This window comes from Adiantum capillus-veneris, chromosome 1 (assembly GCF_014529385.1).
Source record: "Adiantum capillus-veneris isolate H3 chromosome 1, ASM1452938v2, whole genome shotgun sequence".
Taxonomy (NCBI): Eukaryota; Viridiplantae; Streptophyta; class Polypodiopsida; order Polypodiales; family Pteridaceae; genus Adiantum; species Adiantum capillus-veneris.
In genome coordinates, this window is record NC_140931.1 from 111303035 (window position 1) to 111329277 (window position 26243).

The following is a 26243-nucleotide window of genomic DNA, read 5'->3' on the forward strand; positions in this document are numbered from 1 at the left end:
TCTCTTGTCGCTTGGATATTTCCATATTCAATATGGACCTTAGTTGACTGGCTAGAAACCCCTTCAACAAGAATTCCGATATTGATGAAATCAATTAAACACACTAGCACATATTTGTATTGTGCATTCAATGTGTTTAGATTGAGTGCCAAATTTGAAAAAAATCTATAGAGAGATTTTCTTTAGTACCATGAAGATCCAAGACAACACTCGATCTATTTTTAGCTTCCAAGCCATCTCATCCATGTCCATTCTATGAGGGGTATGCTTACTCTCCTTTAGCACGATGGTTTTGTCTAGGATTGCATTTTGTAGTTCAAGAAATTCTTTAGTCTCGAGGCCTAAAATGCACCTGAACAATGTAGGTGCCAGTGTTGCTGTGCCAGGTGCTTGTCGAATCTGACCACCCTTCATAGTTAGAAATTTAGGATTTTTGTTGGAACCTTCGTCAATTGTTTCTCCCTTCGTATTTGGTAGCAAGCCTTGAGCATATTGTCTCATGATCTTGACCCAATTCTTCCATATCTTCTCATCACATAGAAGCAAATGCAAGTCGGTCTTGACAAATCCCTTTTGAAGTGTGTTCTCTATTGTTTCAACAAAGGTCTACAAAATTGAAAATTCCAACATCAATATTTGACAAGGCTCTAGCTTGTGGGATTGAGACGCATACTTAACAAGTTCAAGCCTAACTAGATTGAATTGTTTCTTTATATGTTCACATACATCCATGCAAAGTCCAAAATACATGGGTATATGTAAGAGGGGCTCAAACTTAAGTTCGAGCCTCACTTAGCCTCATATGCAAGTGACACTAAATTTTAAGTTAAAACCTCAATTTAAGTTCTAAATGAGCACATGGAGGTCTTGCTTGAGCCTATGATAGACACTAGTTTACAAATAGATATTGATTAAAAAGACTCACATCCATGTTTTCAAAGAATCAAACAAGTACCTTCCAAGCCTCAAAGTCCTTCTTGGTTTGGTTGACACCAGGTGGTGGCTTAGAAGGACAACCATTTTCATGCCATTGTGCTCGCGCTTGCATAAGTTGGTCAAGAAATGGATCCTTTTGCATTGACATTGCAACAGATAGATTCGCATCTTTGGAGATTTCACGAGAGATCTTTGGTGGGCAATGGAGAATAATCTTTGATCGTCTATATTTGAATTGTTGACGCAATTGAGGGGTAACCTTTGCAACGTTTTCACCTTGCCAATGTTTTGCAGCACTAATGGAGTGTTGTCCAGAGATGATCCAGTAATCAACATTGCGAACGTCCTCTTTGGCAAGTTTTTCAAGAGGATGTTTTTTGGAAGGATCACAATGCATCAAAATTGCTAGTATCTCCTCTTGCTTTGGTTCTTGAATGAAGTCTAAAGTCAAAATCCTGACCCAATCTAGATTTAATCTTCTGTACACATAGTTTGATGGAGCAAGAAAACACCTTGTCACGTCAATGCTAAAGAATTCATTGATCCCAAAAGGATAGAATCCCTTCTTGATTTCTAAAGAGGTCAGTGCCTTGTTATCTTCGGATGGAGTTTCCATGTCCATCAACTCCTCTTCAGAAACCTCTTTTTCTTCTGCACTCTTTTTCATCTTCCTCTTTGCTAGTTTTTGTCGATCTTCCTCAAGAGTAGAATCATCCTTTGCATTTCTTTTTCTTCTCAGTCCTTGTGAATCTTGCCCTTGTGAACCTTCTTACTCCTCTAAATTAATGGTGGTAGTGATCTTCTCTACATGTGTTGAAGCGCTTGCACGCGCAACTCTTGATGCTGCAAATGCACTCCTAACTATGGCTTTCCCTGTCTTCTCCACAACTTTCTTAGGTAGTGCCCCTATTGGTTTCTTTGCAGGTACAATCTTCTTTGGTAAGCTCAAGAATCGCTTTGCATGTTTCACTGCCTTCACTAGGTCTTCCACACAGTCCACACCCGAGTCTTCTTGATTAGTGATGCTGGAGATCTTCAATCCTAATTTTACAATAGAATTTTCTTTTCCTAGTTTGCTACCATTCATGTCTGCTACATGAAAAGTAACCAATGATAAGCAAACCTTGTTTGCCTTTGTGGTCTCTCCAATAGGTAGCACATTACATGCAAAGCATGGCATTATTGTTGCATCCACATCATCTTTGACACCCACAACAATCTTCATGTCTCCATATTTCATATCACCTAGTTGTGAAAAATATAGATGGATGTCACCTTTGTAGTTTGCATCTGTATCGTAGGTATCCACAAACCACTTCACTCCTTCTTCTTTTGTTAACTCAAAGGTCTTGTCAACCTTTATTCTTGGAGCAGTAGTTTTGGCGTGAGTGGACATTCCAAGAACATCGAGTGTGAAGACTTGTGCACCCTGCTCTGGTATACTTGGTACATTGGAAGCCTCCATTCCTTAAACAACCAAATAGAACAATGTTAGAACCTAAACAAGGAGCATATGTCTAAGTTAAATAGTACATTTTAAAAAAAACACTAGCATGTGTAGGCGAGGCTCAAACTTAAGTTTGAGCCAAAAGATGTTGTTTTGTACCCTTCCTAGCCACAAGGATGTCATGAGAGTAGTCTTGCAAGTTAGTGCTACATTAAATTTGAGCCTAAAAGTGAAGCTCTATGATTTTTCTAGCTAGAAGGATGTCATGAGGCTAGGCATGCACCCTAGTGCCACATTAGCATATGGAGAGGAAGCTCAAACTTAAGTTTGAGCCTAAAATCGATTTTTTATTCCCTGATGCACTTGAGGCTCGCACTTAAGATCTAGCCTAAATGTGCTATTCTATGCCCTTGATAGCCACAAATATGTCATCAAGCTAGCCTTCCATGCTAGTGCTACACTCAAATATGCAAGTGGGGATCAAACTTAAGTATGAGCTTCTTGTCATTGGTAACCAAAAGGATGCCATGAGGCTAGACTTAAGTTCAATCCTAAGTGTTTTTCTATTCTTGCATGAATCCTAAAAGGACTTAGTGAATCTAGATTTTAATGATAGTGCTATACTAAAATATCTAGGTGAGGCTCGAACTTAAGCTCGAGCCTCTTGCCTCTGGTAGCCCACAAGGATGTCCCTCGGCTAGCCTTACACCCTAGTGCTACAATAGCATATGAAAATAAGGCTAGCCACAAGGATGTCATTAGGCAAGGATGTCCCTCGGCTAGCCTTATAGCCTAGTGCTACAATAGCATATGAAAATAAGGCTAGCCACAAGGATGTCATTAGGCAAGCCTTGCATCCTAGTGCTACAATAGCATATGAAAATACTAACATATCTAGGTGAGACTCGAACTTAAGCTCGAGCCTCTTGCCTCTGGTAGCCCACAAGGATGTCCCTCGGCTAGCCTTACACCCTAGTGCTACAATTGCATATGAAAATAAGGCTAGCCACAAGGATTTCATGAGGTAGGCCTTGCATCCTAGTGCTAAAGAATATGCACTTGAGGCTCGAACTTAAGATTGAGCCTAAAGGCGTTCTTCTATGCCCTTGGTAGCAACAAGCCCTACATGCTGGTGCTACTCTAGTATATGCAAGTGAGGATCGAACTTAAGTTTGAGCCTACTGGCATTGGTAGCCACACAGATGTCATGAGGCTAACCTTACACCCTAGTGCTAAAGTAACATATATAGTTGAGGCTCAAACTTAAGTTCAAGGCAGACTTGCTAGGTTCGAACTTAAGCTCGAGCCTCTTTCCCTAAGTAGCCACAAGGATGTCATTAAGCCAGACTTGCTACAATAGCATATTAGGCAAGGTTCCAACTTAAATTTGATCCCCTTTCCCTAAGTAGACACAAGGATGACATTAAGTTAGACTTGCTATACTAGCATAAGTAGGCAAGGTTCAAACTTAAGTTTGAGCATCTTTCCCAAAGTAGCCACAAGGATGTCATTAAGATAGCCTACAATAGCATATGTAGGCAAGGTTCGAACTTAAATTTGAGCCGCTTTCCCTAAGTATTCACAAGGATGTCATTAGGTTAGACTTGCTATACTAGCATATGTAGGCGAGGTTCAAACTTAAGTTCGAGCCTCTTTCCCTAAGTAGCCACAAGGATATCCCTCGGCTATCCTTACACATTGGTGCTACAATATCATATGCAATTGAGGATTAACCTTAAGTTTGAACCTAAAGGTGTTGTTCTATTCCCTTGGTATCCACAAGGATGTCATGAAGCTAGACTTTCATGCTAGTGCTATACTAGCATATGTAGGCAAGGCTCAAACTTAAGTTCGAGCCTCTTGCCCTTAGTAGACACAAGGATTTCATGAGGAAAGCCTTGCATCCTAGTGCTACACTAGCATATGAAAATGAGGCTTGAACTTAAGGTTCTATTCTATACCCATGGTAGCCAGAAGGATGGCATTAGGCTTGCATTCTAGTGCTACACTAGCCTATGCAAGTGAGGATCAAACTTAAGTTCGAGCCTCTTGGAATTAGTATCTCTAAAGGATGAGTCTAGACATACTCCCTAGTGCTACGATAGCTTAAACAATTGAGGCTCAAACTTAAGCTCGAGCCTCAAAGTGTTTTTCTTTTCCTTTGGTATCCACATTGATGTCATGAAGCTATACATGCATCGTAGTGCTATACTGGCATTTGTAGGCAAGGTTTACACTTAAGTGCAAGCTTTTTCCCATTGTTTGCCACAAGGATGCTATTCTATGATCTTAGTAGCTATGAGGATTTCACAAGGCTAACCTTCCCCCCTAGTGCTACAGTATGAAATACTCAAACTTTAGGTTGAGTCTAAAGATATTTTTCCATGTCCTTGATAGCGACAAGGATGTCATGAGGCTGTGCCCTTGCATAGTAGGGCTACACATCAAGCAAGGCTCTTTCCATTGGTAGCTACAAGGATGTTAGGAGGCAAGCCTTGCATCCTAGTTCTAAAGAATATGCACTTGAGGCTCGAACTTAAGATCTAGCCTAAAGGTGTTCTTCTATGCCCTTGGTAGCAACAATCCCTACATGATGGTGCTACTCTACTATATGCAAGTGAGGATAGAACTTAAATTTGAGCCTACTGGCATTGGTAGCCACACAGATGTCATGAGGCTAACCGTACACCCTAGTGCTAAAGTAACATATACAGTTGAGGCTCAAACTTAAGTTCAAGGTAGACTTGCTATATTAGCATATGTAGGCAAGGTTCAAACTTAAGCTCGAGCCTCTTTCCCTAAGTAGCCACAAGGATGCCATTAAGCCAGAATTGCTACAATAGCATATGTAGATGAGGTTCAAACTTAAATTTGAGCCGCTTTCCCTAGAGCTATTATGATCTAGCCCTGGTTAATATGTCTCAATCACTTGCATGAGGCAACGCTATCATGCTAAAATATCCACAATAAGCTCATGAGGTCACACTAGAGTGGAATATGCTAGTGCTTTGAGAGCATTAGAAGGTGAGGTTTAAGCTACATCAGCTCATTGTTCTAGTTTCTCAACAAGGAAACAAGGCACCAAAAACGAGCTAAATATCAAAAGCAAAGAATCTACGTCAAGTGGAAATGTCACACTTAGTACCCAACCAAGTAAGTGTTGTTATCTATCTTTTTCTTTAGGTAGATTAATTACTTAATTACAGTTATAAAAAGAGTTAATTAAAGTACTTATGATTAAGTACTCTAATTAAAGAATAGCCACTTACTTTCAATTTATAGAGCGTGATTTTAGACGTAGTTGTAGTTTGATTAACTTAATGATAGAGTTTAAAAGGTGTATCAAGGAGACGGTAGCAAATAATAATGAGTATAAATAGTCATTAGAAGTAGATTAAATAGAGATTATAAACTAATAGAATGATATTGAAGACTGAACTTTTGAAATGCAGGTTTAGGAGAGATTAAGAGGAAGGGAGGGAGTGATTAAGAGGAGGCAAGGGAGATTACATAGAGAGATTAGAAGAGATAAGGGAGGGATTAAGAGGAGGCAAAGGAGATTACATAGAGAGATTAGGGAGTGATTTAGAGGAAGGAAAGGAGATTACACAGAGAGATTAGGGAGTGATTAAGAGGAGCTGAGGGTAATTACAGAGAAAGATTAGAAGAAGATATCACACATGCACACACACACACACGAGAGAGACAGAGAGAGAGAGACAAAGAAGTGCACCTGGATAAGCCTTTCGAATTTGAAATTCAAATTTCAAATCTAAACTGCAATCAGATCTTCACCTGCAATCAAAAAGAGAAAGATATGCACACACACACACACACACAAAGTTAATGTAGAGTGTTTTGGGAGTGCAAATAGATTCATAGAGGAGAGGGAGATGGGAAATTAAAGAGCCATACCTGTCACATCGTTGTCAAATTTTTCACAGTCTGCACAAAAATTGAAACCCTGTTTTAATGTAGAAGAGAGAGAGAGATAGAGAATTAATATAGAGTTGTGAAAAAGAGCCTTGTGGGGCCGCGAGCAGATTCGTAGAGGGCAAGGAGATGTGGGAGTAAAGAATCTCACCTGTCACGCCGTCGTCAAATTCGTCACAGTTTGTAGAAAAATCCAAACCTATTATAATATAGAAGGTTTCAAAAGCATTAAAAAGCCTTTAATAGCTTTTCCCACCAACCCTACTAAGGTTAGATTAGCAAACTCACATGCGTGGACCAAAACTAATGGTTTTCATGATGGTTAAAAGAAGTGGAAAAAAAACTTTTCATGAAAATCAGCATAACTTTCATATACGGAGTCCGATTGCAAAACATTTTTTATGAGCCTGTACCTTGAGAGCAGCTCTATGCTTTTCTGAACAACCCCTGTTCCGAAAACTGTTGTTTACAAAACAAGTCTTTTTTACAACAGGTTTTATGAACAGTTTTCAAAAAAACGACGTTTAAGGGGTCAAAAAATTCGACGAAGTTAGGGGTGTCTAGAACTAGTTTTTTGAGAGTTTTGGGAAAATAATACTCACAAGCTGGACATAGTTTTGACTTCCCTTGGCTAAAATCTCTTAGGATCAATGAGTGAGGGACCCACCTCCACCAACCCTCTTCCTTAACCGATTTCATTGCACCTTTTTGCATGTAGAATTGTCCTGCTACAACACGTAAAACACCAGGACTATAATCACCAAGAATCGATTTACACATAAACAACTAAGAAAAAAACCTCATTGTATTTTGAACGTCCATCAACGCTCAATTTTCATAGCATAATCTCCAAGGCCACCTATACTCGAACTAATGTCCTATCCTAAAAGAAAACTATATGACTAACTAGGCTCGAACTTAAGTTTGAGCCACTCATGCAACTACTTTGAAGCCTCACCTTCTTGTAAGCTCTGACTCTTTTGATAGGTCATTCAAGGAAACTTAGGTTTGATGTAAAGCTCATCATTACCTTGGCTCCACCTTACAACTCTTTAAATTTATAATATAGCTCAAACTTCAATTTGAGTCTCCTTCCAAATTTAAGGCTACTTCAACATAGCTTGGGTTTTTCCTCACACCTGTTGTTGCTCGTAGATTTCTAACACTTGACTTTGCATTTATGCTCAAACTTGAGTTTGAGCCTTCTACCAAATTCCATGGGTGCCTCCATGTAACTTGGGCTACATCTTGCAACCCGTGTGACAAGTATAGATTTCTAACATTTGGATGTACATTTAGGCTCAAACTTGAGATCGAGCCACCTACAAAATTCCATGCTTGCCTCTATGAAACTTTGTCTTTGTGAAACTCTTTTTATCTAGGTATTTATAGCACTTAGATGTACATCTAGGATTAAACTTGAGCTTGAGCCTCCTACCGTCGTGCGTGGGTTGACTCAATATAGATTGAGATCCATCTTGCAACTATTTTAAGCTAAAGATTTCTAGCACTTAGACCTACATTTAGGCTCCATCTATGCTCCGGCATTGTAATTTAGGCACCATCTTGGACCTATTTTCAGCTTTAGATTTTTAGCACTTAGATGTACATTTAGGCTCAAACTTGAGCTCGCGCCTCCTTCCATCCCTAATGGGTTGATGATTCAATATAACTCGAGATCCATCTTGTAACTCTTGTAAGCTATATATTTCTAGCACTTGGATGTGCATAAAGGCTCCATCCTCCTATCAAATTCCATGGGTGCCTCTGCAATGTAACATAGTCCCTATCTTGCAACTCTTGTCAGATTTATATTTCTAGCACTTGGATGTACATACAGGCTCAAACTTGAGCTCGAGCCTCCTACCATCCTCCATGGATTGACTCAGTGTAGATTTTCTTAATTGAATGGGATGCAAGATTTTGCCAAAATTGTGAGTGTATCTCGGGAATGCATTAAATTTTGAGTTATATTTTCAGACATACAATTTTACTGATATCTCTTGATTTTCTCAAAAATTGCAGGGTCCAAAACAAGGTGATTTAGTGTTTCTTGTTGATGGTTCCACAAGGAAAGCTCGTGGGGTTATTCATTCCACTGATGCATGTCAACGTTCTGGTTTTGAATTGATTGGCACAACATGTGTGGCGATACATGTACTAGAAAGTTTTGATGACACCTTCTTGATTCCATTCATCACAATGGATGCAAGAACCATGTCTCAAGCAGTTTGAAGCATCATCAAATGGCCATTGCATAATATTGTTATGGACAAAGGAAAATCTCACACAATAGATGAGGATTTTCTCTTTGGTCAAGAAGATGGCTTGATAGATAGATCGAGTTGGAAAGAGAAAAGAGTCATCTTTTGGGCTGACAATAGATCTACAAAACTTGGTAATGGAGTGGTATTGCTGATCCACCCATATGAGGCTATAGACTGCACTGAAGTCAGGGATTTTAATTACGCGATGACGCATTTTGTTAAATGTTAATTATTGTTGTTATTATCACTATTTTTTTCATGTTAATAACATATCTAATGTCATGACTTACGAAAACCGGTAGAAAACGTAGAACCGGCGGGACAACCAACAATCCCGGGAGGCCGGACGGGTTTATGATGAAACCCGGCGGACCCGGCGGGTTTAATATGAAACGCGGCGGGCCCGGCGGGCCAAGCAAGAATCCCGCCAGACCCTTCATGTACCCCCTCCATATTTGGCGGCTCTATATAACCCTGTAGTAGACATCACATCACATGACCTCTTCCTCTAAATTTGGTCATCCTTTAAAATTTAGAAGAAAAACTAAAGGTAAAAAAATGAATAGTCTTTAAAAAAAATTAAAACTTAATGTAACTCTGATCATGGATCATTAGTTCTTTTTTGGACTGAATTGATTCTTGAAAGGAGGTAGAAAGGTGAATCTTTGGGTCGGTATCTCTACATTTGGGATGGACTAATCTCTTGTTTGGTTCACTGTTATATTTGCTAAATTGATTGCTATATTGATTAGAACTTCTATCATGGGTCATTAGTTCTTTTTTGTACTGAACTGATTCTTGAAAAGAGATAAAAAGGTGAATCTTTGGGTCGATATCTCTACTTTTGGGATGGACTGATCACATGTTTGATTCACCGCCGTTGTATTTGCTTGCTATTTTGATTAGAGCTCCAATCATGGGTCATTAGTTCTTTTTTGGACTGGAGTGATTCATGAAAGGGGTAGGAAGGTGAATCTTTGGGTCGATATCTCTACTTTTGGGATGGACGGGAGCCTTGAAGGGTGTCTAGAGGTTGCTCTTCTTGTTGCCCGCCCCGGACCGCTTCAACGGATTTCTTTGCGAGCTGAAATCTATCTTCTGCTGTAGTGCTCAGAACGAAATTATGAGGGCATAAACGGATTCGAAAGGGGGTAAAACTCCAAGTCGGCTGCTGGAAACGCTCTCGGAACGCCGAGTGTGAAATTTCAAGCTTCGGATCCAAAATCTGCCTAAAAAGTGCGCGCACGCGCGATTACGCAAATATGCACTGAACTTGGCTTTGATACCAATTGAAGTTGCGGAGTGGAGCATGGATCGACTCTCACACACACACACACACACACACAGATACAGAGAGAGCTTACACAGTACACAGTACGCAGAGAGTCATTAGAAGGTTTATCTGCCAAAACCTTAGTATCCCCAAAAGTATAAGTGAGTATATACAAAGAGTTAGTGATAAGTGAGTTAGGCGGGTAGCCAGCCATATCTGTATAAGAGTCCACTTGGGCTTTAATCCCAACAGTATCTAACAGTTCCTTAATAGCAGTATCCTTGCCAAGAGGGTGAGTCTTCCTCTTAGATAGAAGCTCTGAGAAAAAAACTTCACAGTATTGCATGATGTCAGTAGGGCTGGATATTTCAGTGTCATTCTCAATCTGTAAACAATGCATCAAATCTCTCTTTCTCTTAGCTTCTAGTTTGTTAAAAAAGCCCTTGGAGACATCATTACAGTCCTATAGTGCATGAACCCTGCATAGAAATCTACATTTTGTGGCCATTGCCAAATCATCTTGTTTTAATACATCTTTGGCCTGTTGTAGTTCCACAAGTTTCTCTTGACACAGTTCACTGATCTTAGCCAGTTGAAGGAAATGCTCAATTTTGTCTTGAGAAGATTTCCATTTTCCCCTTCTCAATGCAGCATTCTTCTTCCCATATTTCCTTACAATATGTTGCAAATCAGAGCATATATGCATCCAGACATGCAGAGGGTGAGAAAACATTATCTTATTCTTGTTAATCATTTGTATTACCTCCAAGCTAAAGAAGCCATCGTCAAATAATTTTTTATTAACCATCAAGGGATGTTTCATACCATGCATGTAGGAGTTAGCATCCAGGTCAGACAAAGAACAAATCAGAGAGAAATGATCAGACAACACCATTGAAACATCCACCAAGCAAGTTTTCTTCATTGGCAGCCAATCAGAATGCATGAAATAAACCCTGTCTATCCTATACCATGAGGATAGGTGGGAAAGGGAATGAAATGTGTAGCCAGCCTATTGAGAGTGTTCATCCCAGGCATCAGTATGCAACCAATGAGACTGCTAAGAGATTCCCAGATTCCAGCTTCCTTTGAGTTACAGATAGAAGCTAGAGAGGTTGTATCATTACTATGTAAAACCATATTGAAATCACCCCCTACAACTCCTACAGACAACGGAAGATCCAAACACCATTTCCAAAGCAAAATTCTCTTTTTAGAACAGCTTGTGTCATAGATGTTGACTACATGTAGGGGTCCAAAGGTAGAACCAATTAGAAAAACAGAACAACGACCTGAGGGATGATCCAAAATCCATTGGGGATTCAAATCCTCATTAATGCATGTCAAGACACCTGAATAGCCACCAGGCTGCCTTCCATAGAACATACAGTAGCCTTTGTAAAAGAACATCTTACCAACTCTTTCATGAAATTTATGCTCTTGAAAATAGCCTACATCAACATTACTCCTTATCAGCCAAGCATTGAAGGAAAGGAGTTTAGAGGGATCCTTGATCCCTTTAACATTGAAGGTTGTGACAATCATTGAGGGGTATTAACAAAAATCTAAGTATCCTCTTCTACTTCCTACATATTCACTTCCAAATTAACTTCAGGAGGATATGTAGTCCTCTTTTGATGATAATCCTTCACCATAACTTCAACAGCCTCCAGGGTTTTTGGAGAGGGCATGTCTTGCAAGATGTCATAGACATTAGAAGAGGTGTAGCCAAAGGCCAAATTTCTTGGTTTGAAGGTCTTTCTCGCATGGGGATTCTGAAATTCTTCAGAATCACCAGTTATTTTCCCTTTGTCCCCTTCTTTAGGACCTTTTGAGGAACAGGGTTGAGAAGAGGTACTTCTAGTATTGATGAGTGACTCAGGTGGTCTAGCATAAGAGTGGGTTTTGGGACCAACCAAAGGAACCACCGTCTGAGATGGAGTTGGTATAGGAAGGGTAGTAGGTTTACCCATGGGTTTGCCAAAAATTTGGCTCCTAGGTATCAAGTTCTTTCTCCCTGGATAGGAAGGGATCAGCTCTACTGTGCCTTCTTTCAATGTTGGAGATTTTTTGGAGAAGTGGCCTAATTTTCCACAATGGAAACAAGAACCTTCTAAATTCCCCCATTTAAGGTACAAGAACACATTGCCTACTTCTTACAGTTCTATTTCCAAAGTGAATGGAAATTATCTATCCATGTCCCACAAGATGCAAGCTTTATTCCTATTAGAGCAGTTAATAGTCAGGCTAAATAGAGCCTTCCCTAAGGAGGCTACTATTTCAGAGATACAAGGCCACAAGTAGGAAGGGAGATCTACTAGTTCTACCCACACAAGGAAGTTACTCAACAGATCTTCCTTGATGGTCCTGATTGGTTGCCATTGCAACACATGGACCCCTTGCCCACAGACGCCCACAGACGATCACAGTAGAGGATGAAAGAAAGGATTTTTGATCCTTAGTCTTGAAGAAGAGCACCTAAAATAACCCAGAACCAGAATAAAATATTTTTTCCACCACTATTCTCCTAAAGCCATGTGCAATGAAGCCTGCAACCTCCCCAATGCTTGGGATCTTTCTAGTAAAGTAAAGAACTACAGCCCTTGTTTGAAAGACGGTGACCTGATTCCAGACTTTAGCAGAGTTTAGAGATACCTTATGATGTCCTTTGATAGACGAGTGAGAGAGTCTTTAATTAGAGCAATGGACATGGCTAAGTGTTCAAACCGGACATTCTCACTACTCAACATAGAAGAAGATTCTTCACCATTAGGATTTAGGAGGAACGCTTGGGGGAGGGACATGCTTCAAGGGTCAAGAGGAGACCTGAAAGGATGAAGGCGAGGCTCTACTTTGAGGGCTGGGAGCTGCAGCAGCAACACGGTGAGGTCGATGGTAGAACAGAGGAACCTGCAAAATAGAGGAACTCGCTACCCCATTCTCTTTCTCCTCTCGACATCTCTCTCTCCTCTCTGGGTGAAAGCATGTTAACCTGTCGCTCTTTTTGTGCTAGTTAGCAGTTTCAAGTTAGCACATCTTCAAAAAGTTGGGCGTCCGGTAAATTTTTTACAAATAATATCAAAATTTGTCAGAGGTTGTACATTTGGATTCCTTGTTTCAAGTGGTTTCTATTGATATATCATATGTCATAGATCTTGGAGATGTAGCTCAAGTTATTGTACTAGTTAGCATATGTCAAAATTGTGCTAGTTAGCATTGTCCGCGACATGAAAAAGCATGACAAGTTAACATGCTTTCACCTCTCTCTCTCTCTCTCTCTCTCTCTCTCTCTCTCTCTCTCTCTCTCTCTCTCTCTCTCTCTCTCTCTCTCGCAAACCCCCAATGTAAAATTCACAAAATTTTCCATGCTACAAAGAAAGGTATTCCATGCTCCTCCACACCCTCTACAATCCTTTAGAAGTAATTCCAACAAGTCAAACCCTACACCCTTCCAACCTTAAGGTTTGTCTCGTACAATAAAAGATTAATCACGTTGAAATATTTTCAAACATACTATTTCCTTTTTTAGGGGTAGTAAAAATCCTTTGTACATGAAGCCGGTAGGCGTCTCCCGGTAGGCATCTCTCTGTTTCTACCTCCCAGTTTTGGATTTGAATTTCTTATAAGGCATGGTTCTAGGCAAAAACAATTGATTTTAAGTTAATCCACACAATTCGACATGCTGAAACACAATTTCTACACATTTGCGGCATCCTCCATAAGTAACCCACACCAAGGGGTGATACAAATTCTAGTGCCAAGGGTGGTCATGCCAGCCAGTCGGTAAGCAAGTTCACTTTACAATTTAAAATTTTGAAATTAATAATTTTTTAAAGATTTTTCTCCATTGTTATCTTGGAAAGAGAAATTTTCTTCTATGAAGAATGGTTTTGAAGTCAACTACAATTGATAGCCAAGCTTCCTGAGCTATATCTTTCAATATTGGGTAATCTTAGGATTCTCCATAAGATGTACAATTCGACAAGGTCAATACTTTATGAAAGCTCAAAAGGGTTGATTTTATTTTCCCTTGACATTGCTAGCATGCAAAGAGAAACGAAAATGAGTGCTTGTTTAGACTTGCACGAATCACACCGTCGAAAAGAAGAACTACTGCACCGCCAAAACCACCTGTGATAAGCACCTATAAAGATTCATGAAGAACCCTTCTATCATGAAGGAAACTTGGAAATAGGAGAAACCAAAGGCACAATGAAATAGCTCGTCTTGAGTAGATGTTTGTAGAGTATACATAGGCTAGAAACAGATAAAAGATGAGAGAGATATGGCCATTCGAAGTTAGGGATGTATTCTCTCCTGCTCAAAAACTAGCTCTCTCAAAAGTTTGGAGGTGTTGCAGATATGAAATGGGGCCTCTTTTGATATTTTATTTCAAGTGATTTATTCTCTCTCATCAGCAAACAAGGCTCTCCTTGAAGGCTCCTTTTAATTCGTCCATTTTTGGCCTGGTTTGGGTACGAAAAACGAGGTGTCAATGACTTTTGGGCCAAGGGAAGGGGTGGAAACTACTGTCTAGAGGACCAAAAAATGGGGCAGGAACCTAGGAAGCTGGTGTGAAGTAAAAAATGTGCCATCTTCTCCCCCATGTAGCCCATGAGACCCCATAGCCAAGGCTTGAAAGAGCTTCTCTCTCCTTTGATACAACCCTTATGAGCTTTCCGTCCTCCCCTTAAACCCCCCATTTCCTTCTTTCCCTTTCTCATGTGGGATAATCCCAGTGCCACATGGAATCCTCCTTCCACACTTCTCCAACTTCCTCTTTTTCTCACTGGAAATTCTCAGCTCAAGATCCCTTCAGGACCAACTTCCCACGAGCATGGTGCACCACTCCGGCCACCAAATGCAACGCCATAAAGAATGACTCGGAGCCCATTACTTCGGCTCTGTGCAAAAATTTAAAATCTCAGCATCTCTAAGTTAAATCATCGAGTTGGCGGTGCTACATTGTGGTTGCATCTGCAACCACTTTCTAAGTCACGACCGCCCACTTCGGATGCACATATCTCATGATGTACAAGTCCGATTAACAAGCTATTAAGCACGGCTGAAAATACTTATTGAAAACCATATTTGGGTACTAGAACAACCTAAAACATCAAGGCACAATCCCACCAAAAGCATACTTCTATACATTTATTTTTACATGGTCACTCTCAAGACTCAAAGCACTATGTACACACATATATATATGAGGCTAGTTAGCAACCTTTTTGGCATGGTCTACTTGCTTTATGATCATCCAAAAAATGCCTGACAACGTCTTTTTTCTAGCAAGAGCATCTGTTAGCCATGAGCAGAGTCTTCATCCTGGCTTATCGTTTTGATGTATTTGTGCAAAGCACGGCTTCAATTTATGCACAATTCATAGAATTTACCAAAGTTTGGAATATGCTACTGGCATACAAACTTTGGAAAACTGTGTAGGATATTAGATGTTTTTTAACTAAAGGTCGGTATGAATCAAGGCAAGAGGGAATGAATGGTTCATATGATACCTCTTTAGATCTTAGTATGGCATGTCTATGAGCCAACTTCAAGCTCACATGACAAAATCAAACTGCACTTCATTCCCAAGCAAGAGTTTACTTATGCATTTTAGGATGACTGGCCACAGAGGGGCAACAAGGTTCGACAATTTCAAGCTCTTCTTGTTTTTATGTGTTTTAACCTTTCATTTGGAAAAGATTTCATTGTTGTGCAAAGCAAAGTGCTTTGATAGACTTAACAAGAAGCAAGGCTTCTCCTCACTACCAAAGCACTACCTAAGGATAACGGCACAAAGGTTTGGTTAATTAGAAATGTATGAATATAAGTCTACATTTTACAATTGGCAACGTCAAACTAATGTATCCATGTCGACTACAAATTGTGCAAGGTGCAAATGGTATTGGCTCACACTATTCAGACCATCATTGAAGCCATGGGCTTATAACTTTTTTTTTAATATGCATGCATGGCATGCTAGTATGGTGGGACTCATCCCATTGAACAAATTGTCTATACTTAGGAAGAGTTGAGGATGGTATATTTTCTAGTGTTGGCTGCATATGATTACAATGCGGACGTTGTACTAGAGATTATATTTTTTGTTTGTAGCACGTGGGCATGGCCTCCGTATCAATCAACTAATTCATGGGATGACATGAATCAACTACAAGAGTCTCCAAGCAAGCAATCGCTTGTTTCCAATACCAAAGAAAATCTAGTATGACTACCTTCTTTTTGGTGTTGATAATCTTTCTCCTCTTTTCATGGGAGATAAGATTGTTTTAAGGTCTAGAGTGAATATGATTCCACCTTGAGAGAATCTTCTGTTTAACTTGACCCAGTTGTGAATAAGATTCACAATTGAAAGGATCTCATGTTTAGTCTATAGCATTGATTACAGCTATAGGAGTGGTATTTCCAAGAGTATGACCCATCTAAGGTCAAATATCTCCATGAGTGTTCATGGTCATTGATTGGCCTCTTCACATATGTACTGATAGCCGTTTTTCGGCTCTTTGTAATTGCCATAGTGAGTTACCTCACCCTACCAAAATCACCCAAACACTGTGGCTATCCCTACCATTTCACTATACATAGGCGTGCGTGAGTCACGGGACTTTTCGCATATCTTCTTAAAAAAACCCTCAATTAGCTAGTCATTGGGCTAGTTGAGCCAAAAAAAAAATAATAAATAAATAAAAAAAGTATATTATGGTCCATGCGTATGTAAATATTTCTTTGTATATAGGGCCTAAATAAAAGATTTTTTCATAATTATTTTGGTATTTATTTAAATATTTCTACCTAAGTGTGTGTTATTTATGCTCTGTACATTGCCTCACCATTACCACAATTTTTTCTTACCATTTTTCATACTCTTTATTCCATATAGAAATATTTTCATGTAAGCTTCTCTTATATTTGGTGTAACTCCACCCCAACGAAAATCCAAAAAAACTAGTTTTATTTATGTGTATATTTTTTCACTATTGTGATTTTTCCCTTCCTACATCTATTTTGTTTTTTTCTAAAAAATTAGAACACAAAAAATATTTATCTTTTCATGGTAGCCTCATAATGAGAGAGATTTCTTTTGACCCCTTTATATTTTTTTCACTTATATTATTTAAATTTGACATGTACATATTTTTAGACCCCTCAATATTTGATTTTCTTAGTTGTACTATTCACTTATATCATAATCTCAACAATATCTTCAATTATAGACCTACCAAATAAGGTCAAGGGTAGGTGGCATGCATACATGCACTATGGAGGGCTCACGCTTGGAGGTATTCAAAAGAATCATCCAAAGAAGGACCCCACAAAGACCTTGTGCAGTGGAAAAAAACGGTCGGTTTTGCTGAATTTTTAAAGTTCACTTGCTCTCCGAATTTGAAAAGGTGATACAAAAAAAGGTTGTAGCTTGTGGGCTGAACTTTTGCTTCAAATTTTTTCATATTTTTTTGAGCTACGAGCTGTGAGCTATGATTTTATTAGTGGACCCCAGTTTTCCCATGCTATGCAGCCACACTCTCTCTTCCACTTTATCATTTTCCTCTTTCACACACACTTCTCCACTCATCATCCCCACCTCTCTCACCACTCCTCTCTGCACCCTACTCACCTTCTACTCAACCTTGAAGAATAAGAGAAACCATGGTGAACTCATACCTCCCACACACAATTCCATTCCAAAATTGACCACCTAGTCTCACTTTTCCTCCTCCAAATTACCCATATCTATCAAAAAAACCACAAAATTCAGCCTCTTCTCTTAAAAGACAGCATCATGGTGGTTGATTACTCATCTTCAATTACCTTGTCTCTCAAGGAAGGTCAAGAGTGGAGAAAAAATGTACCGTCAAAGCTAGTGGACCGTCGACAAGCGTCAAAATTGGCCCTACTCAAGACACTTGGAGCATCAACCTTGTAAGAAATCCACCTTTTCTTACCTCTTAAGAGTTTTTCTTCCTTATTTGTATCCTACATGGATACTCCCATTGTAAATATCCAATTCCATTTGTAAATTAATACTAACTCTACTAACACTAACCCACTATGAAAAGTCCTATCACCTCCATTTCTCTCCTCTCTCTTTCCCCACCAACTTCTTGATAATTCCAAGCAAAAGAAATTAGATAAATTGCTGAAAATCTAACCCAACCATGGTTAGAGGAGTAACCCTAGCCTTCAAAATTGCTATAAAAGGAGGGTGTAGCTAGCACAAAGGGGAGCCATAAGCAAGAGCACTATGCTATAGCTTGAGAAGCCAAGCTCAACCTCTGTAGAGGGAGCTCTTGAGTGGAAGCTCATTGTCTTATGCATGTGCATGTGTTGCAATAGGGGATTAGCAAGGGAACTCTATGCCATTGTAAGAGAGAGAGTGATCATTCAATTGAGAGTAGGAAATCTATCAATTCCCCTACTAGTGTAAGCCCAACATTTGCTGAATCAAGGAGGGTGGATTTGAACTAAGCTTGGATACTTTTTCTACCTTCCAACGTGAAGTAATGGATAAGAATGATGCGTAAGTGTCTTGGTGTTTTTTGTTAAGTTCTTGATAGCTTGTCTCTAGTGTTGTCATCAATCTAGTCATAAATCCCACATACTGTAAGAGGGCGGCAGGGTGGAGAGGACTCCCCTGGCCTTAAGACAGTGTTTGGGGTGGCTTTTCTTGTGATGTGTTGTGGTGAAATGTACGCAAGATATGTTGAACAAATACTAATCTCACTTTGATTTGTCATGACAGATTTGTAAGGAGTTATTAATGCAACAAGCACCCCCTCCCCCTTTCTCTCTCCTTCTTAAATATATAGTTGTGTTTGCTTGATCATTGCCGATACGTTTCAAAGCATCCCGAGCACTATCTCTCTCTCTCTCTCTCTCTCTCTCTCTCTCTCTCTCTCTCTCTCTCTCTCTCTCTCTCGTTTTAGTGTGTGAGAGTGTTCCATTGGTGTTAGGGTTAGTGTAAATTCCTTGCTTGTTTGTGGGTTGCTCTAACGATTCTCCTCTTTTGCGTCCTAGTTCGCTCTTAAACTAGGTGGTGCCCCTTGTGTAGTTGGGATTTGGCTGTGGGTTTGTTGTTTTGGTTTGTGTTGTGTTGTGCCCCAGCCCCATTGAGCAGCACGGGAGCCTTGAAGGGTGTCTAGAGGCCACTCTTCTTGTTGCCTGCCCCGGACCGCCTCAAATTGATGCCCCCACTGAGGAACAGCTTGTGTATATTTGTGTAGAATTAACCTTTAGCATAGTCAAGTAGTTTGCATGAATCACGAAAATTTGTATGATCCCTTCATTCCCATTGCAAGGCAAAAGGTACACATAATTGTTAGTACTAAGTTGCAATTTCAACATGTCATTCGTAGAATTTTAGGTCCCCTTAGGTTGGCCGAGATAAACGCTTCAGTAAATCTTTTTATTTTGCCTCATATTAGGTATGACCTTAGTTTGGACGTCTATATTTTTGTTTTGTTTTAAGCATTAGGTCATGCATAGACCATGGATAATGGCCCAGGAATAGAGGTTTTCCCCTTCCATTTCACTCCACACATTAGAATAAACATTGCAATTAGTAGGAAAATCCATTTTCAACAACGTATGGTGTTCATGTTTGGTGCCCAAAGAGTAGGAGAAATTCTCGCATCACCAAACCCTGTCATCCTACCTCTTATTGATTATCATAGGTCGTTTGATGTGAATATCTTTATTTTGTTGTAGAATAGATTGCAAGCTAGAAAACATTATTGTGTAAATCTTTTTAAGAAGAAAAACAAAACGGGTGTCACTTTGAAATCAATTCAATGGAAAGCCAACGCCAAATGTCTGGGTATCCTCTTTTCTTTGGAGAGCCTGGAGAGGATGCAGAATTATTTTTAGCGAATTTCAAGATGTCTTGCCGTATCAAGAGGATAATAACTGATCAAGAACGTGTAGAAATGTTTGAGGTGGTCCTTAGAAAAGATGCTAGCACTTGGTTTGACTCTTTGCCTGAGGAAGTTAAGGGGAATTACACAGAAGTTTTGAATCGTTTCAAGAAATACTTCTTTGATCCCCAAAACACTCAAAAATTATGGCAAGACATTGTTTCTCATAAGCAAAAAGACTTAGATGACTACTACTTGTACAAGCAAGAGTTTCTACGTCTTTGGGCTCTATGGATACGAAATGTTGCTAACCCTGGTGATGGTGCAGAATTTTTAAAGAAGGAGAGGTTCATAGCCGGACTCTTTCCTGACCTTAAGGTAAAAGTTGAGGCGGGTGCACCTGCTACTTTTGATGCAGCAGAAACTAGGGCTGCTGAGAAGTATAGGAAACTCAAGTGCTTAAGGGGAGAGGTTCCAATAGAAGTTCTTAGACCCAAAGGTAAGTCACAAGCATCAATATCTAGGGAGCTTCCTGAGGTAACGGCTGAAGTGATTGAGAAGTTAAATGAATCTTTAAGCAGCCTGTCAATTCACCTTGCACAAGCTGTAGGTCCAAAGGGACAAGCAAAGAAGTCAAAAGAGAGAGAGCCACGAACTAGGAGAGTCTTGCAATGTTGGAATTGCGGAGAGTCTGGACATGGGATGTATAATTGTCATTGGCCCCGTGGAGAGCCAGGGAGACCTAACTTGAATTACCCAGTGATGAATGCAGGAGAAGGAGCTGGTCAACAACCAAGGCTTCTACAAAGGCCAAATGGACCAAGACCACCTCCACAAGGGGTAGAAGGAGTTCCACCTTTGCCAGATCCAAATGTGCATGTGGTAGAGGTAACAAATTCAAATGAGTTTGACATGGAAGCCAATGGCATTAAGCGTGGCCGAGGGAAAGGTAAAGAGAAAGAAGGAGTCACATCACAGAGTGACCATGGACAAGGCAAAAAGGCAAAGGAGGCCAAGGAAACCAAGAGGACTTGACGTCGCATCAACCTCCAAGACTTCCCTCTTGGACATGGTATGGCTCCGTACAACTTGTTGGAAGACATGAGAGGTAAGGGTCCTGATATTTCATGGCCTCAATTTCTTGCATTATGTCCACAAGTAAGGAGGGATTTAACAAGGGCAGCTAGCACTAGGAGAAAGGTAAAAGAGAGTGTGCCTGTTGTAAAAATTGCACAAGCTGAAATGAATGAGGACATTACACCGGTGCTAGACTGTTACATCAAAGGAAGATTGGTTAGGAAAGGTCTAGTGGATAGGGGTGCACAAATTTGCATCATGACAGAGGGACTCATGCAAAGACTAGGCATGCACATCCATGAGACACCTGAAATCAAAGTCAAGATGGCAAACAATAGCAAGGCTAGGTGTGTAGGCATTTGTAAAAATGTCTTTGTAGAGGCCTTTGGCATTAAGAAAGTGGTGGATTTTTATGTTATGTCGACCAAGGGAAGTGGTTATCCATTTATCCTAGGAAGACCATGGCTAATGAAAATGCGAGATTTGCAGGATTGGGAGAGTGGGAAATTAATTTGCAGGAATGAAAATCATAAGAAGGTTGTCTTTGACATGAAGGAGCAACGCCAAGAGGAGCTCCATGAAGAATCATCTCAAAGTGAGACGGAAGAAGGTTGGACCGATAGCACTTCAGAAGAAGAAAGTAGCGGCAGCATTACTGAAGAGGAGTCTTCCATCCAAGTCATGGGGGTAAGGTTTAAGCCAAGCAACCAAGAGACCTCTTGTCAAGGCTTGGAGGAGGTAGGTCCTCAAGAGAACGAAGGTGTTCAAGATGAAGGGTTACTGGAAGGTATGCTATCAACAACACTTACAAAGGATGAAAGAGAGGAGTTCAAATGTGTGCTAAGGAAGTTTCCTAGGATTTTTGCTAAAGACTACACCGGATTGCGTGGAGTAGATGATGTTCAACACAAAATTGAGTTGAAGCCAGAGGCCACACCTAAGGCTCAGAAGCTACGAAGGCTAGGAGTCATCAAGGAGCAGGCTTTACTCAAGGAGGTTAGAAAGCTTCTAGCAGCAGGTTTCATTTATCCAGTGGAGAATTCAGAGTGGGTCTCTCCCGTTGTTGTCACTCCTAAGAAAAACGGAAAGTGGAGGGTGTGTGTGGATTACCGTCCACTCAATGAGGCAACAAAAAGAGATCACTTTCCCCTCCCATTTCAGGATGAGATACTAAATGAGGTAGCTGGTCATGAGAAGTACACTGTGTGTGATGGCTACTCGGGTTACTTTCAAATAGGGATTGCATAGGAGGATCAATTGAAAACAACCTTTATCACTCCTTGGGGTTGTTATGCTTTTAGAGTCATGCCATTTGGTCTGACAAATGCTCCTGCAACATTCCAACGTTTCATGAACATGTTGTTTCAAGCATTCTTTGGAAAGTCAATTAGGGTGTTCATTGATGATTTCTGTATTTATAGGTCAAAATCATTGCATCTACAAAGGGTAGAAGAAGGTTTAAAGAAGCTCTACGACATGGGAGGTCAACTCAACCCCGACAAGTGCCACATAGGTGATGATGAAGTGATCTTGCTCGGTCACAAGGTTTCCTATAAAGGCATTGAGGTGGATCCTTCAAAGGCAAAGGCTCTTATTGAGCTCCCATCAGCAAAGAGTCTTAAGGAGGTCATCTCTTTCATTCAGAAGGTGAAGTATATGTCACGCTTCATTCACTTAGCCTCGGAGTTGCTTCATCCTTTGCAAAAGTTGACACAACAAGTAGAATTTGCATGGTCTGATGAGGTTGAAGAGTATTTTTGTAACATTAAAGTCATTTTTCTAGAGCTACCAACACTCATGCCTCCTTGTTGGGAGTACACATTATTTGTTAGCTCTAGTGTTGGAAGGGAAACAATTGGTGTTGTGTTGCTACAACAAGATCCCCACAGTACAAGGATGCGACCCATCTACTTTGCTAGTAGGGTCATGAATGCTTTGGAGAGAGACTACACAGAAGCAGAACTCATGATGCTTTCTCTCATGTTTGCGGTGAGAAAGTTTAGATCCTACCTGCTACCAAAACCTTTTGTAATTCTCACTGCAGAGAATTTGTTCCCTTGGGTGTCATCTCAAATGAATCTTAGTACTAGGATCTCAAAGTGGATTATGGAGTTGCAAGAGTTTCAATACTCTTTCAAGGTAGAAGATAATGTGCGTGCACAATTGGAAGGGATTCTCACTTATAGGGTGCATGGAAAGGAGATTAAGGTGCCTGAAGTAAAGACCCTACCATTACCACCACCAAAAAGTATTCCTAATGCTTTTACCTTGTTCTTTGATGGAGCTTTTCGTCGAGAGCCACAGGAAAAGCAGGGGGAGGGCTAGTGATGCTCAACCCAAGTGGAGAGGTGGTCATGAAAGAGAAGTTCAATCTACCAAGTTCAGCTAGCAACAATGAAGAAGAATACGACACACTAATTCATGGTTTGAAGATGTGCATTGGCCAAGGGATACAACGCCTCATGGTAAAGGGAGATGCACTTCTTATTGTTAAACAGATTTTAGGTATTTGGGCATGCAAGAATGAAAGCTTACGGACAAAAGTTCATGCCATTCGTAGATTGTTTAATCAATTTGAAGAAGTGCAACTATATCATATTCCTAGGAAACAGAATGAAGATGCCGATTTACTTGCACAGCAAGTAGTTACATGTGTTGAGAAAGAAGTGCAGGTCATCATGGTGGCAGCAACTGTCAAGCAACCGAGATACCAGGGATTGGAGTCATTGACTCCCATCATTGGCTACATTTTGGAGGGTGAGTTTCCACCAGACTTCACAAAATCTCAGAAGAGGAGACTCATGAAGAAGGCAAGCGCATATCTCTTCCTAGAAGGCTCCCTCTATCAAAGAGGGAAGGATCAAGTGTGTAGAAGAGTACCAACTATCGAGGAAATTCCAGCCATTCTAAAAGGTTTTCATAAAGAGGCATGTCGGGGTCATTTTGCCCAAGAATCAACTGTGAAGAAGATTTTGCTTGCGGGGTATGTTTGGCCAAGCTTGCATGTGGATGTTCAACATTGGTGTAAAAGCTGTCACAATTGTCAGATAAATGGAAATAGAAGATTGGTGCATGGCCCGAGGCAAATAGTGCTTGCAAATGGACCCTTTGAAAAGTCAGGCATTGATGCTATGGGTCCTCTGCCTAGGACAAAAAATGGTAAACTCTACATTCTAATGGCTATAGACTATATGACTAAGTGGGTGGAAGCACAAAGTGTGGCAAAGGTAAATGAGAGGATAGTGAGCAAATTCGTCTACACGCACATTTGTTGTAGATTTGGCACACCTTTGGAGATTGTTTCTGATAATGGTCCAGGGTTTAGAAAGGGATTGCTCACAGAAGTCTGTGAAGAACTTCACATTCTACATCGTCACAGTACACCCTACTATCCCCAATCAAATGGTTTGGTAGAAAAAGCTAATGGTGTCATTGCAGGCATCATTAGAAAGATGGTGAAAAACAAGACAAAGTTAGGGGATGACTTCTTGGATGGTGCCTTGAAGGCGTATCGAACCACATATAGGGAAGCCACGGAGTTCACACCATTTCACTTGGTCTATGGTCAAGAGGCTTTACAGCCAATTGAGCTAAACATTCCAACAATGCGACTTCATGGCAAATCAGCACAAGATGATCAAGAAGCATGGATGGATCGACTTCTTACCTTAGCTGAGCTGGAGTGGAAAAGAGAAGCAGCATACGAGTGCTATAAGAGGAAAGCCACACAGACAAAGGAGAAGCTTGACAAGAAACTGAAGGACAAAGGCATCAATGAAGGAGATCTTGTGCTAAGGTATGACAATCGACTCGATAATCGTTTTGATGCCAAATTTGAAACTAGATGGAAAGGGCCATACATAGTCAAGAAGGCTTTCATTTCTAGTTACTATCAGCTTATGGACTTGAACGGTAAAGAGCACTCTAGGAAGGTAAACGGGTATCGCTTGAAGCCTTACTTGAGTCGCCTTCTACCAAAGGATCTACCAGAGCAAAAGGCAACTACCCCATGTAAGTATTGTTCCATGAAGCATGAGTGTAACTCTAGCCAAAATTCTGAGGGGCCAAACAATAAAGATCTCGTCAAGGACTCTGAAGCACTCTCTTTGGAAAAGATGCTCTATGATGGTACATGAATATACCATCATGCAGGGGGAGGGCTAATGATAGCCGTTTTTCGGCTCTTTGTAATTGCCACAGTGAGTTACCTCACCCTACCAAAATCACCCAAACACTGTGGCTATCCCTACCATTTCACTGTACATAGGCGTGCGTGAGTCACGGGACTTTTCCCATATCTTCTAAAAAAAACCCTCAATTAGCTAGTCATTGGGCTAGTTGAGCCAAAAAAATAAAAAATAATAAAAATAAAAGTATATTATGGCCCATGCGTATGTAAATATTTCTTTGTATATAGGGCCTAAATAAAAGATTTTTTCATAATTATTTTGGTATTTATTTAAATATTTCTACCTAAGTGTGTGTTATTTATGCTCTGTACATTGCCTCACCATTACCACAATTTTTTCTTACCATTTTTCATACTCTTTATTCCATATAGAAATATTTTCATGTAAGCTTCTCTTATATTTGGTGTAACTCCACCCCAACGAAAATCCAAAAAAACTAGTTTTATTTATGTGTATATTTTTTCACTATTGTGATTTTTCCCTTCCTACATCTATTTTGTTTTTTTCTAAAAACTTAGAACACAAAAAATATTTATCTTTTTATGGTAGCCTCATAATGAGAGAGATTTCTTTTGACCCCTTTATATTTTTTTCACTTATATTATTTAAATTTGACATGTACATATTTTTAGACCCCTCAATATTTGATTTTCTTAGTTGTACTATTCACTTATATCATAATCTCAACAATATCTTCAATTATAGACCTACCAAATAAGGTCAAGGGTAGGTGGCATGCATACATGCACTATGGAGGGCTCACTCTTGGAGGTATTGAAAAGAATCATCCAAAGAAGGACCCCACAAAGACCTTGTGCAGTGGAAAAAAACGGTCGGTTTTGCTGAATTTTTAAAGTTCACTTGCTCTCCGAATTTGAAAAGGTGATACAAACAAAAGTTGTAGCTCGTGGGCTGAACTTTTGCCTCAACTTTTTTCATATTTTTTTGAGCTACGAGCTGTGAGCTATGATTTTATTAGTGGACCCCAGTTTTCCCATGCTATGCAGCCACACTCTCTCTTCCACTTTATCATTTTCCTCTTTCACACACACTTCTCCACTCATCATCCCCACCTCTCTCACCACTCCTCTCTGCACCCTACTCACCTTCTACTCAACCTTGAAGAATAAGAGAAACCATGGTGAACTCATACCTCCCACACACAATTCCATTCCAAAATTGATCACCTAGTCTCATTTTTCCTCCTCCAAATTACCCATATCTATCAAAAAAACCACAAAATTCAGC